A 13,252-nucleotide genomic window follows, 5' to 3' on the forward strand; every position below is an offset into this window, starting at 1 on the left:
GTCCTCATCTAACTAAAATTTGCTTACAAAAATTCTAACATACTTGTACCACAAAGCATCTTCCTAAAAATTTTTAGTACTTAAGTGTGGTCTGTACGATGCATTTTCATTATGATGAAGTCACGCGATAATTTGGGATGAAAACGCTTCATAAATTATTTTACTTTGAGAAGGCGCTTTGTGGTACTGGTAGTCATTTTCCATTGCTGGTGTTTAAAGTTTATTTGATTTGGATTATTCTAACATACTTGCCAAGAATCTTCGTATTACCAAAGCCTTTGAAACTACAAATCATAATGTTCTCCTCCACAAAGTTCAGTATCTTCATAAACAGAACATTTCAGGTTGACTAGGAGACTGCCTCTCTTGTCAAGGTACCACTAACATAAGAGTCCTTCAAGGCTCTCTCCTTGATTCTGTTTTGTTTTCTCTTTTCATTAACGATCTAAGCTCTGATCTTCTCTCAACATGTATGCCAACGACCTTCTACTCCTTAAATCCAATATAATTTCCTCCCTTCTGCAGAAACTGCAAATCAGTTTCACAGAAGTATGCAACTGGACAGACAGCAACACGCTGCTGATCAATCCTCTGAAATGCAACATTATGGTGTTTGGTACCCTGCAAAGACCATAAAAAAATCCCATCTACTAGAATAACTGAAAAGGGGGGAAACTTCTTGCCAACTAGTAACACAGTGAAAATATCTAGGAATAATTTTTGACCCTGCACTTTCCCTGACAAAGCATACAAATAACAGTACTTACAAAACACCATATAACTAAAGCTATTTTACAGTACTTCATAACTCCCAGCCCCTCACAGCTCATACTGCAAGAAATGTCCTCACTTGCAAAATTCAATATGAGCTCCCTCTAATAGCTTTTCACTCAAGCACAAATAAACATAAAATACAAAAAACTATAAACGAAATTTGCATATTTGTACTGCTAGCAGACCTTCTTACAGTGTTACACTGCTGAACACCAGGGCATTACCAATTCTTAAAAGTACTTCAACTACTACCTGAAAATAGGTTCATAGGTTGGTACTAGGCTATCGACCCTAGGGCTTATACAAGCCTACCCATAACAATTCCCTGGCTACTTCTTCCCACAGTATTTACTTCCCTGGACCCCTGTCTAGAAGGGCGACTGACGTGATCCTCGGGGTGAATTTCCTATCTCCCATCCAATCATCAAGGTTCCTTTTGAAGAGGGCTAAAGATGTGCTCTGCTTGACATGTATGGGCAGTCTATTCCAGAGTCTGGGGAGTCTCTGGGTCAGGAACCTATCCCTCCAGCATGTTTTGTTCATTGTGATAACAAGGTTTAGATCCCTGGAGCGTGTGTCTCTGAGGGATTGGGATTTCTTTAAGTGTAGCATGTCCAACAGCTCTGGGCTTGACATGGCCTCTGAGTAGACGATATGCGACATAGTACAGGTGGAGTTTTTTTAGATGGTCAGCATAGGTCTGCTTTAGGCCTGTGATTCTATTCTATTTCTGCGGCCTTTCCAGTTGTTGCAGATGTCTTGAGAGGTACATACCAAACGGGGCATTGTATTCTATAATGGGTCTAATGAGGGATGAGTATAGTGGGACAATGACCTCCTTTTTTCTGGATGAAAAGCCCTTAGTGATGAAGGTGTGCCACATAGAAGGATTTCCTGACTGTTGTGGCGATGTGGTTATCGAAGGTGAGACCACTGTCCACCTGTGTCCCTAAGTCTCTTATCACACTTTTGGTATTTAGTGTACTGCCACCTAGGTGGCAATTCATGGGTAGATGTTTTTTCCCCAAAGGAGATAACTATACATTTCTTGGCATTGAGCTTGAGCCCATGGCTCTGGCACCAAGCATCTGTTTCTGTAAGGCCCTTTTGTAGAATATCCACATCATTTGGGGATTCAATAATGGCTCCCAGTTTGCAGTCATCTGTGAACTTTGTTAGCCAGAGTCCCTTAGTGTTGGCCTGTATTTCAGAGAAGTAGATGCCAAACAAGAGCGGTCCCATGACTGAACCATGAGGTACTCCACTTGTCGCTTGTCTGGAGCTGGATTTGGAGTCAGCTACTTTTACAGTGTGGGTTCTGTCAGTAAGCCAGTTGGCAACCCATTGAGTGACATACGGATTAATGCCCAGCTTATTAAGTTTATCTATGATTCCAGAGTTGGGGATGGTGTTGAAGGCCTTGGCGAGGTCCAGATAGGCTGTGTGGACCACCTTGCATTGTCCATGTCTCTGGAGACTGATTCGAAGAAGTCAATCAGGTTCAGGAGACAAGATCGGCCATTCACAAACCCAAACAGTGTGGGGTCCAGTGACTGAAGGTTGCCAATGTCTTTGTTTAGAAGTTCCTTGATAATATGTTCCATGGCCTTGCAGATCAGGCTCATCAGACTGATGGGGCGGTAGTTCCCGGGATCCAAGGAGGATCCCCCCTTGTGGAGTGGGATAACTGTAGCTGTGCTCAGTGGGCATGAAGCCTGAGGTGAGGCTATGATTAAACATGATACTTAGGTGATCTGCCAGTTCATTTTGTAGTTCATGTAGCACACAGCCTGGGATGTCGTCTGGTTCCATGGATGCTGTATTCTTAGCTTTGGAGAGTGCATTTTTTACCTGTGTGGCCATTACCGGAATTTGGCAATCTTTCGGTATTGAGATGGGCTCTTTAGGGGGTGACAGAGGGTGAAATTTGTACTGAATCGATCTGCCAGGATATGGGCAAAATCCTTGGGATCAGTATATTTAATGCCATTCTGTTGTAGGTCAGAGCAGGTCTGAGAATTGCCATTTAGATTCTTGACATAGCTATAGAATGTCTTATGGTTGTCTTTGGAATCTTTGGCAATTTTATTTTCATAACTAGATTTGGAAGATTTTATGAGGGATCTCAGCTTCTTACTGAGGCTGGTAAGGGAGTTTTTTTGCATCCTGGGATTTTCCTCTTTTCTGCAACAGTTTCTTCCTTTTGTTGTAAAGTTTGTTTATGGCAAGGGACCACCAAATTGGCTTTCTTTTTTTGAGGAAAGCGTCTTGGCTCTATTGGGGATGGCGTGATTCATGAATGAGTGGATGTGCTCGTACAGTGCATTAGTGTAGGAGTCAGCAGTCGAACTTTCAGTTCCCGTCTGCATGGGTGTCATGAAGTTTGCCACTTCTGACTTGAGTAGCATGAGGTTGGCTTTGGAGAAATTTTTTATGGAGGTTTCCTTACTGGGGGGGGGGATGTGGATGTCAAGGGTGATTACCTTATAGTCAGACCTGACCAATGAGGGGGTGACCATAGGTGTGGAGCATCAATTTCCCATGTTGGTAATGACCAGGTCTAGGATATTGGAGCCCCTGGTGGGACTAAGGATTAGTTGATCCAGGGCATTGGAATTTGGGCAAAGGTGTTGGTACACGTGTAGTTTTCCCAGTTAATGGCAGGGTAGTTGAAATCACCCAGTATTAGGGTGTTTGGTTGCATCTTAATATTTTCCAGTATGCTTAGAAAGGTGTAGTGAGAATCTTGGGGCATGGTGGGGGATCTATAGCAAGCTACAATTTGGATTGCAGTCTTACATAGTGTTAGTTGCATCTGGATAATTTCAGACGCATTGTGTTGGGCAACTAGCCTGGTGTTGTGAATATCCTTGGTGAATATGGACAATCCTCCCCCTTTAGTGTTTCGGTCCTGATTTGGTGGCTGAAAAGTGTGGTAAGAGTTGTAGCCTGGTGTTGCAGGGTTGCTCTCTGGAGCCACAAACCAGGTCTCAGTTACTGCACAGATATCGATGTTCTCCATTTTTAAGAGTGCATTTTGAGGTTTAGACTTCTAGCATTTAGTAGCATTACCTTCAGATTTTGCATGCTTGTACCTGCTACGGTGGTGGTTTTGTCCTTTGAACTTTGCCTAAAAAAGGCACTATAAGGGTGACAAGAGCCTTAGCCAGTAACTTGAATCCCAGGGGCAACAGGTGCAGACCATATCTGGCAAAGCATTGTGGTCTGTCGATCATGGCGTCCCAGGCAGACAGATACTGGATCACCTTTGAATGGCACCAGAAGCTTAGCCAATTGTTGAAGTCAATTATTTTGTCCTTATACTGTGGTATCATTCTGGGCAAGGCAGGAAGCTACTCATGGCTAGGGTCATACCTGCCTAGGCCTCATGATCCAAGAGCTCTTCCATGTCTCTTTTCATGTAGTCCAGGGAGGTACGTCTCAAGTCATTCACTCCAACATGGACAATGACAGAGTCATATTTGTACTTGCTGTGGAGTGACTTGAGTGCATGCATTATATGGCGGATCCTGGCACCCGACAGGCAGCTGACTGTAATTTTCTCCTTGTTCAGCCTGGTGAGTGGGACATCAGTGTGCTTGACTATAGAGTTACCTATGACTAAAGTGTTGGGTACGTTGTCTTGCCTTAGGGGCTGTTGTTGGGTGGCACACTGGTGTTGTGAGCTATGTGACACTTTGGTTGTGACTGGTGTTTGTTTGCATTTCGGCTTCGGAGTTCCTTGTTGCTTGGGCAGGTTACTGTTAAGGGCCTACAACATATGTGGGTTTAGTGCTGCTATGTGTGGGAGTTGATGGTGTGGGTTTAGAAGGGCTATGTGCTTCTTGAGGTGTAGTGTGGGTGTTAACCTTCTCCTCTTAACTGTTTAGCACAATCTTGGATGGAGAGAGCTTTGCTTCCAGTTTGGCTATGTAAGTGCATCTCTCACAGGTTGTAGTGTTGGGTGGTAGGAGGAGAGGGTTGTCTGTGTACATGAGGCAATTACTGCATTGACCCAGTATGTCCAGATTCACTAGGTGGACAGGAGAAATCACCAGAAGCTGACCCTTGGACATGCCTGGTTTGGTGCTTTTTTTTTTGTAAAGTACAAGAGCTGTTTTCCCTTAGCCTAGCAAGGTACTTTGCAATTATAGGCTGTTTAGTGCCTACAATTAAATTCTCTTTATTAACAAGGAGAGTTGAGTGCTTGTATCAGTTTAAGACTTCCTAGTGCTTTCCAGCAGGTTTTAAAGCAAGTGCTGGTGACAGGGATGCTTAAAGGTAAGATGAAAAAAATGGTTTATCCTAAACATTGCAGTGTGCACTAGAGGAGTTAGATGTGAAAGTAGGTAACTTAAGTTTTACCTGTCTAAAAAGTTAAGATTTAGTGGAGTCCCTATTTTTAAAACAGCAAGATAGATTGAAAGGGTGTGGTCACTTCTGTATTCTGTTACTATGGAATACAGTAGGACGGCCAATAAATTTAAATAGTTGAAGGGGAGTGATTTCACAAAATGATAATTTTGTGCTTACTCACACAAGCCAGTAACAACAGAGAGGAAATGCGATATATGGTCAAATTAACATAAGGGGAAAGCAACTAGAAAGACAGTGGTGTTTAAGAACACTACAGTAACCAGGTGGGAGGGTGGGGAAAAACTTCTGCCTGACTCACAAGAGACAGAGCTGTGGTCTCTTTTCAAGTTTTAATATGCAGTTAAAAGCAAAATACAAGTAAAACAGAAGGTAAATAAAACAAATCACAGTATTCAAAATAGAAAAAGGCAATAAAGTAATACAACAAATAAAAAGCAAACTACCCTTTCCCTCACAGCAAAGTGTAGCAGAGACTGGGTGCGCCTTTCTAGTAAAGCTCTGAAATGTTTTATTTTACCCTTAAATAGACGGTTTAGTTCCAAGCTCCACCCCCTCAGTTCACAGATGATTAACCTTTACTGACCTATTCTACTGACCTGTACTACTTTCTGCCGGACTTACACGAGACAGAGCTCTGGTCTCTTTTCAACATTAAACCTTTTTTTTATTTTTCAGATTTACAAAAATAATGAAAATGGGACACTGTCCTCAAAAGCAAATTGCTAATCAGACAACAAAAGTATACACTGATATAACCAGACAGAAACCACAACTCTCATTAGACCCAGAAGATATACAGGAGAAAAGGCATTTTCGAAGTTAGAATCAACTCTCAGTAGAAGTAAAATGACAAAATATCCAGAAACTGTTTAATACTAAACTAAATTAAAAACTAAAGTTTAGTTAAAGTAGAATGTTAAGCTAATTTCATCTGCAAACAGACCTTAAGATATTATACTACATCTAAGATGGCTGCAAAATGAGCAATATGTTGACTGATTAGAGCTCTCCTAATATGAAAACAGAATATTGATAAAAAAGATAAAAAAAGTTAACAGTTTGGGGAAAAATAAAATTAAAAAAGGAAAATTTAGTAACAGGCTGGTAATTGCACTGTCTGGATGCCAACAAAGAATAAATACGGAAAAAGTATGAAAAAGAGATAATCAATCAGAAAAGAAGAAAATGCACTAGTTAGGAAAAATCGTGTAGCTGTTCAGCAAAAAGTAGTTCAAGATTTCAACTTTAGTAAAGGAGATAGCTTCTATTAATTTAGAAGAAAAAACAATTCAAATGCATTCAGTGGTGTTTAAAATAAGTAAAACAGAAGCATAGCTTGGGTGGGGTAAAGGGAGAAGCTGTCCTGGGTGTAAAGTGTTAAGAGGCACAATTGCAGGATGCCCAACTGTCTTTAGCACACTATAAGCTGAATTTCCGGTATTGTATTTCTGCATTTGTGGTGATGAATGAGTCATTAAATTGTAGGAAGCTGTTTACTACAAATGCATTAACCAGTATGTTACAGTTTAAACAGTTTAAAAGAAAAGGAAAGAGAGCTTTTTTTGGTCTTCAAGTATGAAGTGCCAAACTCGCTACCTATGGCTCTGAAGTGAGACAAGAAAAGAATACATGGATTCAAATTAGAAAGGGCTATGAAAAAGTTATAAGAAGCTGCTCAGATGAACTGATAAAATCACAAAAGTCAGAAGATGAAATAAATGAAAGATTGAATGCGACACTTCTTGATGATAACTCCTCTGACAGTAGAATTAGAAGACATAACACAGAGAAAACTTGATTCCTTTCTGGAAGGAATAGAGTGCACTAATTTACGAAAGAAAAGAAAAGTAACTAGACTGGTATTTCAGAGCAGGATTTATTAATTGAGAGGCACATCTCCCAGCTTGCTCCCAATCTGTCCAAGAGGCATGCATTAGTAAAGATGCAATCATACCAGGAAAAAGAGCTGCTCCTTACAAACTACTGCAGAAGGCGAAAAGTACTAAAAACTGAGGGATACCAGTTTCTGGAAAATAATTGTTTGCTGTGCATCAAGCAGAACAGAAGCAGGTTTATCCCTGCAAACAAGGGATGTCAAGTGGCAAGACTGGCATTCAAGTTGATATATTTGTTTTCAGAATATTTTTCCCTAGAGGATCAAATATATTTCTCAATGCAGAACATGCAAAAGAAAAGAAAAAAAAGCATAACCAACAAGTTAGCTAGCCAGCAAATTGAAGGGTATCTGTAACTCACTCGTCTCACAATAATAAAGCTTAAAGACAGACTATGCCAGTGAAACCTTTTCCATTCATCCAAAGGAAAATGCTTGAATGCACCCCCACCCAAAAAAGGAGCCCAGGAACTTACTTAAAGAATCAAGTATACTTTGGACTTGAACCAGTCAGCAGTGTTGGGAGGTAGAGATATTCAGGAAGAAGACCAGCAACAATGTGAAATTAGTGAACAAATGGAAGAACTGAAAAGCATCAGTCCCATTAGATGTGGTTTAGACATGTGAATGGCAGTTCCGCAAGAAGAAGTGACTGAAAAAGACTGGAAGTTTGTTGAATGCATTAAACTGGAGGGAGGACTCAATGTATAAACCCCACTTTATATTATTAATGTTCAGAAGGACACTGAAGAGAGAAGAAGTAAGTATAAATGTTTTTGTCCTCATCAATATTTATATAAATTTTCATGATGTAAATTGCATGTTATATTGTAAAACAGTTCTACATAGCATGCAGTCATAGGATCACAGGATCATAGGAGATTACTAGGCTAACAGCCCCAGGGCCCTTACATGCCTAGACAAGTTCAACCCATGTTCCCAAGGGTGTCTGGTTCAAGCAGAGACTAAAATCAGCACCTAATTGCCCCTGTCCTAGATTGAAACAGGTGGAATCCCCTGTGTGAATTTCTGGTTACCCCTCCAATCATCCAAAATGCACTTAAATAGGGCCAACAAGGGGCTTTGCTTAACATGAATAAGAAGCTTGTTTCATGGGTGGGGTAACCTCTATGAGACAAATCTCTCTCTCCAGCAAGTTCTATTGATGCCACATACCAGGTTAAAGTCATCTGAGTGAGTGACCTGTGTGCCATTTAACTTGTGAATGTGCAGCATTTCCATTAAAGCTGGGTCAGAGATTGCTCTACATGCAAGGCACAGGTTGCCTCTGAGCAGTCTGTATGACACAGAGTAAAGTGACAATGATTTCGGTCTGCCTACATAAGACAGATCTTGAAGTCCCTGAATTTTCTTTGTAAGGAACTACTGTGGTCTCTCCAATTGCTGCAGGTGTTTGGAAAGGAACATACCAAAGACAGCACTGTACTCTATTATTGGCCTGATAAGGGTAGAGCAACAGGGGGGTTATAACCTCTTTCTTTTCTGGAAGCAATGCCCTTAGTTATGAGATGAACAATATAAAATGCCCTTCTTACCACTGTGGAGACATGGTTATCAAAGTGCTGTCCACCTGTGTCTCCAGATCTCTCACCACTGATTGTGTGCTTAGGGTATTGCTGTTGATGTGGTAGTTTGCAGGAACATCACCCTTGCTGAAGGGAATGATAATGCATTTTTTTTGTTAATTTTAAGACCATGACTTTGGCACCAGTCATTAGTCCTAGGGGTTTCAATGATTGCTCCCAGTCTGCAGTCATCAGCAAACTTTGTCAGCCAAAGTCCTTTAGTTTTAGTCTGTACTTCAGAGAAGTAGATTCCAAACAGTGGGGGTCCCAGAACCTATCCCTGTGGAACAGCACTGATAACAGGTCTGCTGGACAAGGTGGAATCCCTTACTTTGACTGTATGAGTTCTATCAGTGAGCCAGTTTGCAACCTACCTGAAAATATAGGGTTGATACCCAGCTGGGTGAGTTTATCAATGATGCTTGGGTGGGGGATTGTGTCAAAGTCCTTGGCTAAGTCTAGGTTCACAGGTAGGTACTAGGCTATTGGCCCAAGGGCCTAAGTAAGCCTAGCCAACAAGGTTCCCTGGCTTATGCCACCCAAGAAAGTTATTTTCCTGTGCTCCTGTCAAGCAGAGCCACAGAAGTGATCCCCAGGGTATATTTCGTATTTCCCACCCACTTATCAAGATTTTTCTTGAAGAGTGCTAATGAGAAACTTTGCTTGACATAGATGGGTAACTTATTCCAGAGTATGGGAAGTCTCTGGGACAGGAATTTATCCCTCCAGCATGTCCTGTTTATTGTGGTGACAAGGTTTAGGTCCCTAGAGCGAGTAGCTCGGAGGGATTGGGATTTCTTTTAGGTGTAGTATATCCAACAGCTCTGGGTTTGACATAGCTTTATATGTTAGGCAGAGATCACCTCAGAGTAGGCAATATGCTACAGAGTAAAGCTGGAGGTTTTAGAGATGGTCAGTGTAGGGCATTTGTTTGAGGCCAGTAATCCTCTTTGTGAGGTTCTTCTGTAGCCTCTCCAGCTGCTGCAGATGTCTTGTGAGGTACATTCCAAAACAGGCATGTACTCTATAATGGGTCTAATGAGTGTCGAGTAGAGGGGAACAATGACCTCTTTTTTTCCTAGATGAGGACCCTTTTGTGATGAGGTGTGCCATGTAGAAGGATTTCCTGACTAGTGTGGTGATGTGATTATCAAAGGAGAGACTACTGTCCACCTGGGTCCCCAGGTCTCTTATCACAGATTTGGCATTAAGTAGACTGGCGCCTACGTGGTAGTTCATGGGTTCAGAGTTTTTACCAAAGGGGATGACAATGCACTTTTTGGCACTGAGCTTGAGGCCATGGCTCTGACACCAGGCATCTGTCTCAGTGAGGCCCTTCTGTAGGATGTTCTCATCATTTGGGGACTCAACTACAGCTCCTAGTTTGTAGTCATCTGTGAACTTCATTAGCCAAAGGCCTTCTGTGTTAGACTGTACTTCAGAGAAGTGCATACCAAACAGGAGAGGTCCCAGGACTGAACCCTGTGGTACTCCACTTGTCACTGGTTTGAAATCAGATTTGTAGTCTGCAACCTTTACAATGTGGGTTCTGTCAGTGAGCCAAATGGCAACCCATCTTGTGACGTAGGGATTTATACCTACTTTAGTGAGTTTAGCTATAATTCCAGAATGGGGGATGGTGTTGAAAGCCTTGGCGAGGTCAAGATAGGCTGTGTGAACCACCTTACCCTCATCTACAGCTTTGGTGACTGCCTCAAATAAGTCGATCAAGTTCAGGAGGCATGATCTGCCTTTCACAAACCAGAACTGAGTGGGGTCCAGAGTTTGGAGGTTACAAATGTCTTTGTTTATGAGTTCCATGATGATACGTTCCATGGCCTTACAGACCAGGCTTGTCAGGCTAATAGGGTGATAGTTCCCAGGATCAGTGGTGGCTCCCCCTTTGTGGAGTGGGATAACTGTTGCTGTGCGCCATTCAGTGGGCACAAAGCCTGATGTCTATGATTGAACATGGTGTTTAGGTGGGGAGCCAGTTTATTCTGAAGTTTGTGTAAAACGTAGCCTGGGATGTTGTCCGGTCCCATGGATGCTGTGTTTTTGGCTTTAGAGAGTGCAGCTTTTACCTGTGTAGTTGTGATTACAGGGACTCTGCATTCTTCCTGTATAGATATGGGCCCTTTAGGGGGTGAGAGGGGGGTAAAGTTAGCACTGAACCTATCTGCCAAGACATTGGCAATATCAGTTGGTTCTGTAATTTTCATGCCTTTGTGCTGTAACTCAGAGCAGATCTGGGTGATGCCATTGAGATTCTTGACATAGCTATACAATGCTTTGTGGCTGTCCCTAGAATCAGTGGCAATTTTGTTTTCATAGCTAGCTTTGGAGGATCTTATAAGGGATCTCAGCTTCTTACGGAGGCTGACCAGGGAACTCCTTCAGTCATGGGATTTTACTATCTTCTGCAACAGTTTCTTCCTTATGTTGTAGAGTTTGTTTATGGCAGGGGACCACCAGATTGGCTTCCCTTTTTTTTGGAGGATAGCGTCTTGGTTCTGTTTGGGATAGCACAATCCATGCACTCGTGTACGTGCTTATAGAGTGCATCTGTGTAGGATTCAGCAGTTGTAACTGTATTGTCCATCTGTATGGGTGTCATAAAGTTCGCCACTTCTATCCTAAGAAGCATTAAGTTGGCTTTGGAGAAATTTTTTACCATGATTTCCTTAATGGGGGTGGGGGTGGGATGTGGATATCTAGGGTGATTAGCTTATGGTCGGATCTGACCAACGAGGAGATGACTTCAGGTGTGGAACACCAGTCACTCATGTTGGTAATGACTAGGTCTAGGATATTGTTGCTCCTGGTGGGGGTGTGGATAAGTTGATCCAGGGCATTGGAATTTATGAATTCCAGAAAGCGCTGAGCAAAGGAGTTAGTACATGAGTAGTTTTCCCAGTTAATGGTGGGGTAGTTGAAATCGCCCATCATTAGGGTGTTTGGTTAAACCCTAATAGTTTCCAGTATATCAAGAAAAGAGGAGTGGGAATCCTGGGGCATGGTGGGGGATCTGTAGCAAGCTACAATTTGGATTGCAGTTTTGCCCAGAGTTAGTTGCACTTGGATAACCCCGGATGCATTACACTGAGCAACTAGCCTGGAGGTGTGGATATCCTTAATGAATATGGACACATCTCCAGTCCAGGTTAGATGGCCGAAAAGTGTGGTATGAGTTATAGCCTGGTAATGCAGGGGTGCTCTCTGGAGCCGTGAACTAGGTCTGAGTCACTGCACAGATATCAATGTTCTCCATTTTAAGGAGTGCCTCGAGGGAATGCATTTTGAGATTTAGACTTCTAGCATTGAGTAGCATTACCCTCAGTTTTTGCTTGCCTGTTCCTGTTATGGTGGCGAATTTGTCATTTGAACCTTGCCTAAAAATGGCAAGAGCCTTAGCCAGTATCTGGAATCCCAGGGGTGACAGGTGCAGGCCATCTCTGGCAAACCATCGTGGTCTGTCGACCATGTCATTCCAGGCAGATAGATACTGGATCCCCTTAGAATGACACCAGAAGCTTAGTTGTTGAAGTCAATCATTTTGTCGTTGTACTGCGGTATCATTCTGGGAGATGGCAGGATGCTACTCAGGGCTAGGGTCATACCTGCCTGGGCTACAAGATCGGACAGCTCTTCCATGTCCCTTTTCATGTAGTCCAGGGAGGTACACCTCAGGTCATTCACACCAACATGGACAATGACAGAGTCATATTTGTACTTGTTGTGGAGTGATCTGAGTGCATGTGTTATGGGTCGAATCCTGGTACCTGACAGGCAGCTGACAGTAACCTTCTCCTTGTTTAGCCTGGTGAGTGGGACATCAGTGTGCCTGACTATAGAGTCACCTATGACTAGTGTGTTGGGTACGTTGTTTTGCCTTATGGGCTGTGGTTGAGTGGCACACTGAGTCTGTGTACTGTGTGTCATTTGGGTTGTGTTGGGGGTGGAGGTTGCTTGCGTTTCTGCTTTGGAGGTCTCTGTTGCTTGAGCAGATTATTACTGAGAGCCTCCGTGAATGTTTTTGTGTTTCTATGTGTGAATTTTGGTTGTGTAGGTTTAGTGGGACTATGTGATGAGTGTGGTGTGGTGCAAGTATTTACCTTCTCCTCTTGACTGTCAAGTTCAGTCGTGGTTGGAGAGAGATTTACCTCCAGTTTGGCTAGATAAGTACATCTCTCACAGGTTGTGGTGTTGGGTGGTAGGAGGAGAGGCTTGTCTGTGTACATGAGGCAATTGCTACATTGCCCCAAGATGCTCAGATTCATCAGATAGACAGGAGAGAACACTGGGAGCTGACCCTTGGACATGCCTGAATAAAGAACTACTTTCCTCTAGACAAGTGAGGAAAGTGAGTAGAGGAGCTGTTTTTCTCTAAGCAAGTGAGGAAAGTAAGTGTAAAAACAGTTTGCCTCTAGCTAAAGAGGAATGTTGAGTGCTAGTAGTAATTTGTAGCTTATTTAGTGCTAACAACAAGTTCTGAGCAAGTGCTGAGCACGAATAAGCAAATTCAAGTGCTAAAACTAAGAATCTGTACCTGGATCTTGTGGTAGCTAGGCTACCTAGTGCTCATCACTCCCACTGATAAGCTATAATGCTTCCCTCTAAC

General features: G+C 42.6%; 1 protein-coding gene across 1 annotated transcript in view; it reads right to left on the reverse strand.

Annotated features, from left to right (window-relative positions):
• VPS13B (vacuolar protein sorting 13 homolog B) overlaps positions 1–13,252 on the reverse strand; it is a 5,424,989-nt gene that overhangs the window by 316,513 nt on the left and 5,095,224 nt on the right. The gene's annotated exons all lie outside the window — the stretch shown is intronic.

This window comes from Protopterus annectens, chromosome 3.part0 (assembly GCF_019279795.1).
Source record: "Protopterus annectens isolate FY-2018-M chromosome 3.part0, PAN1.0, whole genome shotgun sequence".
In the NCBI taxonomy this organism is placed as follows: Eukaryota; Metazoa; Chordata; order Ceratodontiformes; family Protopteridae; genus Protopterus; species Protopterus annectens.